Genomic DNA, 8,229 nt, shown 5'->3' with positions numbered 1-8,229 from the left:
ATTATTGGTCGGTGATTAGCCAGTAACTACCTAATATATGTAATTTTATTAGACAAACTAAGTTAGGCCCCCTTTATGCCAGACTAGGACCATCTTTTTATGTTTATGTCTACTCAGTGGCTCGATGCAACATGCCAAGTAACTGCACCATAGATGTTCAAAATGCACAATGTAGGGTCTCTTGTACAACTTTAAATTGGTTAGTTGATCATTTTTAGTCAAAAAATGTATCCATTTTTTTCAAACATTAAACACTGAAATCCCAGTAAAGGTAGTCAGTCATCAGGTAGCTGAACAGTTCGATTCCAGATACTAGAACCCATTCACTACACACTCACTGTTTAGAGCAGGAGGGCTTCAAAAGCAACACACATACTTAAAAGACATGACAGCATGACAACGTTACTGCAAACCTTCCTTCATTTTCTCACATTTAGAACCACACAACTCAAAAAGCGCACTCTGTTGTTGATGGACACCAGTAGACATTCTCAAAACCTCACAGAGACAATCAGTGTTTTGGTGGTACTTTTGTTGCTGCTGTGTGTATGCTCTGAGTCTAGTTACCACTAGTAACAGACTGTTCATTTACCGTGTGTTGATGGCTCATTGTAAATTATTCCTCATTCATTTAGCACTTATTTTCCCACCATTAAAATGGATGGCAGTCCATTTGGCATTAATCTTCATTGCCAGTGCTGTTTTAGGGGAAAAAAGGCTTTGATGGAGCAATTTGCTAATTATTAGATGACCCATGCACTTATGCTCTGAAGCAATAATGAATATTGACTTTACGGTGTCTCCTCTTGTCATCCTCAGCATGTTTCAAATTTAAGACCTTAATGGATAAACAATACAAGGAAAAGCCAATTTTGCGGAGTTGCCCTTTAGCCCAGCGGGAAGCTTTGAAAACTTCCCCTGAGTTGGCGTTTTCGACAACAAAAGCTTCTCCTCCCACCCACAGTGATTCCCAATGATCTTTTATCAAACAAGAGAGCGACATTGCCCTCTGTCAAATCAGTTACTCATCAGCCATCATTTCAGTGCAGGGGTTTTTAGTGTTGGCACTGGTAGTCAATCACCAGAACCTCTGTGGCTTTTCCTAAATGCACTGATCCTGCCAGAGACTCCATTGCCTTATTAAAGTGCAGTCACAGAGGCAGATCCGTCACGAGGCAGGAAGCGGGCCGCCCATGGGAGGAGATGAGGGGCAAGTGACAAGCAAATTCATTACACCACTTTTGTTGATGGCGTTGTAAAATGGAATGTGAGGTGTGGCGCAAAGGTCACCTGCATGCTTGTTGTTGCTGTTAAGGGAGAATCTGAATGAACAAGAAGGCAGGTGGCGATGTTTTGACCCTACACTTTGCATCTGCTAAGCTTATTGATTTTCTCCTTAGATACATGTGCTACAAAAAAACGCTGTCTTTTTTTTTTTTTTATCTGGGCCACCCGTGCAGGTAGTACATTTTCAGGCCATGAACAGGGAGTTTTTTGTCGAGTGGGGGCATGCTGGGACCTCGAACTGACTCAAACATTAACTTTAAGTCATTTAAGTGATGCAGATTCATCTCTCTTCTGGCACAAGAGAACAAAATGTACAGAGGTAGAATTGTGTGTATTCAAAATGCAAAACAACGCTGTCCATAGAAAATGACAGAGAAACCTTTTGGAAGTCAAAGCAAAGTGTTTCAAAGATTAGCAATAGTACTTTGCCTAGGAGGTTTGACAGTCAGTTTTACATTGACCTGTGCCATTACTGAACTTCAATCTCTTTCTTGAAAGAAACAAACTATGTATCAAAGTAATTGTTGCATTCATGAGGAATTTTAAAACTATTTCTTTTCTTTTTCTTACAGAAAGATTCCTCAGTGTATCCTGCGAGGTGAAGACAGAACACAGAAGCAGCAGAGAAAGACATGCTGCTGTAGATAAATCGGGTTCCAGCATCGCCTTCCTATCCATTTGAAACTGCAGAATAATCAGGGATTATATTTGGACATGTAAAATTATTGGACTCGTCAGAACTCTACTCTGTTGTGTCAAAGTGACCAAGGGCTACATGGTTCTATATTTCAACCCTGGAAATTTTAGCAAAATTACCCAAATTACACTGTTTTTGATTCAGCAGTTTTAAGTGTGTATATATGCAACAGGTAGCCCTCTTTGCATTTCCCTAGGAAACCATGCCTTTTTACCTCAAGTCATAGTCTAAGAATGGCTTCAGGTAACATAAAATCATGCTTATAACACATGAGTAGCAAACTTTACCTTTTTATTTAAGTTCTTTCTTATACATATTTGAATTTCTGTCAAAAATGCAGTATACTGTAGACAGTAAACAGTCAAAAATGACTGTTAAAAACACATGTTGTTTGTCTAATATCTAATTCCCTGTGTAAAGCAAAAATCAAGATGGTAAAAGCAATAAAATTGGATTCACTGAAATTGTTTTAACATCTTTGTTTTTTACACTTTCATCATTATTTATTACTAACATTCATTCCTGTTTGCAACCAGTTCAATCCAAAGAGTAATTTTTTACCCTCTGTCTAGTTCATTAAAACTTTAGAACCATAACTGTTCCATGACTTTTTAAGAAACATTAACTTATAATTTTTGACAAATATATACAACTTATTGTACATATATAATTTATTGTCATTTTCAAAGAACCATTTTATTTCTATGTAGTCAATTATCTTAGAAATGTATTTCATTTTCATAACTGAAAATGTGTCAACTGCATACTCGGCAGTGTACACCGTGTCTTGTACCATAACCTGTTATGAAACACAACAGAGTGATATGCAAAGTAAATTGGACAATTAGTCTGGATCCCAGGGTTTATGCTTTCCAGTTGTACTTAATGGCCCCTTGAATGTGCTGCAATGTAAGCGCCGTACAGCCGGTGTAGATCCCAATGTTAAATATGTCAGCAGGTGCAATGCTAAGCAGATGTTTTCATTTCAGGTGGCTGGCTTTGTAATGCTCAAAACACACCTATTGCTGGAAAAAAATGTTCAATTACTTAACGGTGAACTGCATACCAAGTACATAACAAGAAAAAGTGAAAGGTGTAATAGAATCATTCATAAATTTCAGGAACTGCATCGAGGTGATTAAGTGGCACACGGTATTTGTGAGTTGCTTCAGAACAAGACATCCATCAAAGGAGGGAGTTTTCATTCTTACGTACTTTGTAAATTTATAGAAAACCTTATTTCAATGCATCATGCCATGGTGTGATTAAATGTCTTTTTCCCATCCAAAGGCACGTAATACACTCAATATCCACTTATTAATTTCAGAATAAACCTTTTGCTTTTTTTTTTTAAATCAACACATGACTCAGCGATCAACAAATGATTTACCAGGCCTTCAGGGGTTAAGGCGTCTCTTGTGCAGGTCCGAATGTCTCCTTATTGAACATACAAATGTTGGCATTTTTAGCATACAGCAAAACGTACACATAACTGTGACACTCATTAGGCACAATAAGTTACCTAATTGATCCCAGAGTGGGGAAAAACCACTGTCTTGTCTCCTGGAGCCTTTACTCTGAGAGTCTGAAACATGCAAGCCACGCATAATGCAGTAATTACTCGCCAGGTGCAATGCAGTAAATGCTTAATTGGTCCATGTTTGTGATGTAACATATTCATAGAATATCACATGTGGGATTCTGCACAGCGGAGCCATTCTGGCAGAACCTCAGTACACAGCAAGGTGAGAAAAGAAACAAAGCAGTAATTATGGATGGAAACCAATGTGAAGAGTCTTTATATATAAAATTATAGTTTTGAGGCAAGACGTCAGGAAGAGGTCACCATGTCGCAAAAGCATTGAAAAAAACTGAAAATGAAAAAAAAAAACAACAACAACCAAGTAAATGTCTGTCAAAAAAAATCTAATCCCATCTTCTATTGGCCCTCTGGGGGTTTGATTTTTGCTTCAGAAAATGTTTTAATGGGACGCCTTTTGTTGTGCAAAAAGGAGTGAGCTTGTTACCTAAAGTATCCAATCCTAAAAAACCCTCAATGGAAAACATGTTGCAGGAAACACATGCCATCCCAACACTAATGTCAGTGCACAGTACACATTTTTAAAACAGCCTTTTTCAAAGAAGTTACAAGACTAATCGAGGGTTCCTGAAGCTGAATCAGTATAATGGGCCTTTGTTAATAGCACGTTTCATCAATCTGGTGGTTGATGAACCTAAAGAACAGATTAAAAACAACAACTCTCTTTGTTGTTGAGCTTATATGACTATTTATTCAACAATGTCACAGCAAAAAGGGATTTTGAATTGAAAATATTGCTTGTTTTGTTGATATATTTTATATGTAATTTTATTTGAATGTAATCAATTAGTTACAAATGCTGCAATTAACATATAATACAAGATGTGAAGATGTTGGTAGTGGTATATAAAGCAAGACACTAGAAAAGCAACAATCTAGTATAGAAACTAATTTGAATCACTAATTCCCTTCATGCTGTTGTCATTTTCTCAGCTAATAACACAATCTATGCCCACAAGGCAAAATACAATGTTAGGCAAACACTCACTCTTACATCATCATAAGTGCATATTTACATTCGCTAGCTGAAAGTGGACAATATGTGCTCAGAGATGATCCATTTTCTGATGCATGTTGGTCTCATGCCGGATGGATATACAGTCTTTGTCATAGTTTACTATGAAAATTATGAGTCACACTTGTAGCTGAGTGGGCTGCAAAGCCGAGCGCACTCTGAGAAATACCAAACACTACGTCTGTGTGTCAGAGCTGACATGGTGTGCTGACTAGATGGCAGATAGAGTATGCGAATTTATTTCGAAAATTAAACAAACAACTTTGTCATGAAGTTTTGTTCAGCTCCAAATGAAGTTTGAGCAGGGCAGCGGTTTAGCTGCAGTACGACTGTACCTTATGCAAGGCTTAATGAGTAATTTAATAAATATTAATTACATAACCTATCTCATGTTGACATTTCTGGTTCTGCTTGTTTAATTAGCCTCACTTCTTTATCAACTTTATCGAAAGATTTGGAGAAAATCTCTACCTCGAGGCAAAAACAGTGAGTTATTATAAAAGTGGAAAGATCAGGAGAAGAGATTTTCCAACATAATCTTCAGTTCCATTCATTGCAGAGAAGCTATAAAGTTGTTGTCTGACTTTAGTGTTGACGTGTGAGAATCCAAATGGGAGCATCAGATCAACAGCTGTGCACTGTAAAATGTTTCTTAATCCTTTGACTTGTGTTCATTTTGTCATGTCACAACAAGTATAACTTATTTGATTGACAAGCATCATGTACAGAAAATGTTACAGTGTAAGAGAAACATACATTTTAAAATATTTTCAGTGAAAGTTCAAACAGTGCAGTGTACATTTGCATCCAGCCCCCTTTCTTTAATGAATCCAAATTCAAATCAGACGCCATCAATCATCTTCCGAAGTAATCTGTCTAGTAAATAAAGTCTATATGTGTGAAAATCTTACGGCTGTTCCTTGAAGGCTTCAGGGTTTATGAGCGGACATTGGAGGGGGAAAAAGTCATCATAGAGACCAAGACAGACGAGGGTTAGATTATAAAAGAATATCACAAGCTTTAAACATTTAAATTATTCTTAATCGACAAAGAATGACTCTAGAGGCCATCAATGACCCATGGTAACTTCAAAGCTCATTTGAGAAATCCTTTGACAGACAAAACTTTAGTTTTACAATCTGGCCTTAATTTAAGAGAGGCAAGAATAAAGCCACTCTTTAAAGCAGGCCATAAAATGGTGGCAGCATCATACTGTGGGGATGCTTTTCTTTTGCAGGGAGAGGGTAGAAATTGATGGGGATTGCAGTGCATTCAGTGGGACTAAATGTCCTTAGCAAATACCTGTCATTGGCTGCAAAAGACTTGAGATGAGTGTGTTTCCCCGTCTCAAACATTTTAGTCTTTAGACATACAAAACTAGCAGACATACTCCTACAGGCCACCAGCTGTAGTTACAGCTGGTTTTATAAATAAATATGTTTTACAAAAGCTAAAGAAATGAGACAATGTGACAAGGAACAGCTGCTAGTTTGCACATTGTGTTGGGATTTTTTCACTATACTTCCACTGAAAATGAAAGCACAGATAAAATATTTCAAAAAACAGTTTTGTACAGCAAAAGTGTAGCAGGTTTCCCCATATCTTTCGTCAGTCAAACGGCTCTTGGAGCTGAATCTCCCTCCATCAGCTCTGTTTGTCCCCTCTGAGCCGTGCTACCTGCACATCATCAGTGTTAACTATTTTGTTAGTATTCTCAAAGCAGCTTAAACAGCTGCAGCGAATGACATATCTTATAGTTGGAGAGCATGTAATACTTATAATGCAGTTCTAGACCTCACTGTCTAACTGGAACATAATGATTTTTATTTTGATTAAGCAAGATGAAGGTTTATCTGATCAAGATTAAAAACAACTGATTCTATGAAATGTCCCAAATGGCTAAATAAATGATTCTGTTGAACCCTATTTTAGTGTAGAAATGCTGTAAGAAATGCTCCAGTAAAATCTCTCACCAAACAGGGATGTAATTCCTTGTGTTTTATTTTCCACACATCTCTTTCTGTTTTTCCTGGACATGACGCATGCTTGAGATGCTTGAGAGCTGATTTGACTTAATAAAATTATTTTGCTGTACAAATGTTTCCATTCTTCCTAGAGACAAGGAAAACATACAATAGAAATTATATGAATATGGAATTTTTCAGTCAGTAATATAATTTGCAAAAGCAGTGTAAATAAGAAAATATTAAATAGCAAGAAGATGAAATATTAATAAAATTATTAATGCGTCTACATGTTCTCACAAACAGCCGTGATATTCCTGCCAGAACTTACTTTTATTAGAACGAGATATATTTGATATTTCCATTAAATTGGAACAAGTCATGTCTGGCAGATGATAATTATCAACATCACTTTTGTATTTGTTTATCACCTGTTTTTTTTTTGTTTTGATTGTTTTTTGTTTTTTACTCACCCACCATTTGTTTAATAGTAAAAGTATGCATTTTGAACGACACAGTTTTAATTCTTTCTTGAGATTAGTTTTTGCATACATACATTTTAATTTTCTATTTTGGGTATTTAATTAAAAGAAAAGTTCTGAATATATGTTAGAAAGAAATTATGGCCTCTTTAATTTATGCAACATTAAGATAAATATTTGAATTATAAGACACTAATAAATGGATCAGGATGTCGGACTGATCTTGTTTTAGGATCACCTAAGCCACTCTGTCAGCTTTGTCAAAAATTTACGTTTTATGTCTGGTGTTAAAAGCAGACAGAATATCTATTATGTATGGGTCCATTAGGGAACAATACATCATATCTCATGATTTATGTTAGAAAATGTGTTTGTTGTTATATCATATTTAAATTATTCAGGACATTTTACTTTTCACACATTCATGTTGAACACCATTCTTCATGAGGTAAAGAATTTTTCCTTATTACTAATGAAGATTTTCTTGTAAATAAAGAAAAGTGCTCTGTTGATTTTAAGCTAATCATACCCTACACCACTAGAGAACTTCACTATTTTATGTTTTTGTTTTCTTATATTTCGAATTTACTCAACATCTTAATTTGTTCAAGTGAAAAACTACTCTTGGGATGGCAGAGTTCTTCATAGCAGTGGGAGAAGCATCAAGCAAGTGTGCAATTAATGCCAAAGTAAATGAAAGCTCCTACCAATTAGGAGCCTGTTATCGAAGGAACTGGATAAGATGAGAGATACTCTGAGTTTAAGTCTCTAATCACTGTGTCAAATCTGTTTTTGCAACACTTCATACTCTTAAGACAATCTCCTCTCACAAAAGAGACGACGGGTCTGTGGAAACGACAGCCACACCTTATTGAAGTTATTAGGGCTCTGAAGCTGTCTTCATGTTTTATGGCTGCCGCCGTTGCTGGCAACACAGACAGGAAAAATGGGGCTCTTATTGTCCACAGGGAGAAGACAAATGAGGATTTAGAGAGAAGCGGGGAATATTGACAGGCTGGGACTTGGTTGATCAATGCCTACAAACATCAAACAAATGCACAAACTTTCCAGTGGCCCGTAAATGAAAAATGTGCCCTCGGTTTTCTTTTTTACCTTTTGTTGCAGGTTATTTCAACAGTATTGTGCATCAATGAGCCATGCCCTCTCATTTCACACTAAATCCA

The sequence above is a fragment of the Xiphophorus hellerii genome, chromosome 1 (assembly GCF_003331165.1).
Source record: "Xiphophorus hellerii strain 12219 chromosome 1, Xiphophorus_hellerii-4.1, whole genome shotgun sequence".
NCBI lineage: Eukaryota > Metazoa > Chordata > Actinopteri > Cyprinodontiformes > Poeciliidae > Xiphophorus > Xiphophorus hellerii.
Note: the sequence above shows the minus strand (reverse complement) of the source record.